This window comes from Babylonia areolata, chromosome 33, assembly GCF_041734735.1.
Source record: "Babylonia areolata isolate BAREFJ2019XMU chromosome 33, ASM4173473v1, whole genome shotgun sequence".
Lineage (NCBI taxonomy): Eukaryota > Metazoa > Mollusca > Gastropoda > Neogastropoda > Buccinidae > Babylonia > Babylonia areolata.
Genome location: NC_134908.1, coordinates 16,160,668 through 16,163,167, shown reverse-complemented (window position 1 = coordinate 16,163,167; position 2,500 = coordinate 16,160,668).

Here is a 2,500-nt window from a genome sequence, read left to right as displayed (position 1 = left end):
TTGTGTTTTTTTGTTGTTGTTCTGACGGATGTAATATAATTACAAGATAAGATGTTTTTCGGTGGGCTTTTTTTCCCCCCTACGTTTTACATACTCTTATTTGTGTTTGTATTTCTTTTTACCGCATCAGATTTCTCTGTGTAAAAATCGGGCTGCTCTTCCCCAGGGAGAGCGCGTCGCCATACTACAGCGCCACTCTTTTTGCCCCCCCCCCCCTCCACCCCCCCCGCCCCGGCGTGTCGTTTTATTTGTTTTTCCTATCGAAGTGGATTTTTGTACAGGATTTTGCCAGGAACAACCCTTTTGTTGCCGTGGGTTCTTTTACGTGCGCTAAGTGCATGTTGCACATGGTACCTCGGTTTATCGTCTCATCCGAATGACTAGCGTCTAGACCACCACTCAAGGTCTAGTGGAGGGGGAGAAAATATCGGCGGCTGAGCCGTGATTCGAACCCGCGCGGTCAGATTCCGTAGCAAAAATCCGTAGAAAAATCCACTTCGACAGGAAAAACAAATAAAACTGCACGCAGGAAAAAATACAAAAAAACTGGGTGGCGTGGTGGTGCAGCGACGCGCTCTCCCTGGGGAGAGCAGCCCGAATATTTCACACAGAGAAAATCTGTTGTGATAAAAAAGAGAAATACAATGGTCCTTGAAAACGCCCAACAGACGCAGAAAAAAATAGTCTGGGTCCCTGAAAGCTCTCACTGTGTGTTGGAAACAGCCCCAGGGACCATTCCCCCAGCACACACGAACACACCACTCGAGAAGAAATTAACACAATCAAACACGTAATATAAGAATACTACACGCAAGTAAACATTAAAAAATAAAAAATAAAAAAATAAAAAACCCAGCTCTATGGAGCATTACCATGATTACAACACTCCTGTAGGGAAACATTCCGGAGATTCTTGGTGAGGATACTTTTACAATGCGAAGAAATAAGCGAAGAGCAAGTTATGAATGATTAACTCCAACCACGCACGCGCGCTAACACGCGCGCGAGCGCGCGCACACACACACAAACACTCACTCACTCGGTTATTCATTCACTCACACGCGTGGACGCTCGTATACATTGTTCGATTGCTAGATCCCTGCCACATAATACGATTGGAGACTTTGGCAATGAATATCTTGCATTGTTGCTGTTTTTTTATATGACATATATGTATGCATGAATATATAGAATAGAATAGAATATGTCTTTATTACCAAGTGTACCGGGGTCACAAGGAATATTGGCTGGGATAGTACGTAACAAGGTTCAAACATAAATTGAAAATCATATACAAACACAGATACAGTAGAAATCAGGATACATACAAGTGCATATCAATATAAAAACTTGTGCATACTCACACATACACACACACACACACGCACGCGCGTGCACACACACGTTTGAACAGAAGCCGCATATTACATGTGTCCACACACACAAACACACCCAATCCACACACATACGAAAAAAGAACAGAAAAGAACGAACAACCAACACTGCAATGTGGACATGGAAATCCATTTGCTTGCACACACAACCTACAAACATGGACAAACCTGGTGAACATTTCTTCCCCCTGTGGCGCGCGTAGGCGTCCAAATGATGACTCTTCACAACAAGACTCGTAGGAGAAGAAGAATGTTAACCCAATGACCAACTCTCCTACAATGTCTCCGCGGCATCTACCAATCAGAAACGCCTCCACGTATATTAGGAGCTCAACTCTCTATTGGCAAAGGCCTTAACTCACTCAGTACGGCCAGTCCTCTCTTCTCCTCTACACAGACCCCTCGGATGTCCAGTGGGTGTCTGAATGACCCAACCTTTAGCTTCCGTCGTCAGAATTGTAGTATTCTTTGTCAACATTCACGTCTTCAGAAAAAAAAAAAGCCTTCCGCTTGCAATATTTTGATGATGGTAACTGGGGGTGAAACGCTGTTAACGTCGTCTCTTTCGCCGTTCGTATGGAGAGAGTTAAAGAACAGCTTACTCGGGGCTTTGGATGTTGGTTCGGTTTGAAAGTTTTCTTTGTTCGAAGGGGGGGTGAACGGTTCTACCCACTATAGTGACATTTTCCACCAATGAGAATCGGAGGCTCTGCGGCATGACTTTCCAGCCTCAACCAATCAAAAGCTGGCAAATTGCGCCGCCACCATTTCGTAAGATCAATGGCCGTGATGCTTTCCACCAATCAAGAACTATGTTTCTTGTCTACCTAATTCAAAACTTCCACCAGTGAGCATGGTGGGAGTAAATCTCGTGTGTGTGTGTGTGTGTGTGTGTGTGTGTGTGTGTGTGTGTGTGTGTGTGTGACAAAGTGTGTGTGTGTGTGTGTGTGTGTGTGTGTGTGTGTGTGTGTGTGTGTGTGTGTGTGTGTTTCCTTACACACACATACACACACAGAGACACATATATATACATGCTTCAGTGCATAAGTACTGATAATCAACACCTCGATAATGCGACCCATTCCTGTCAATAACTCCACAAAATG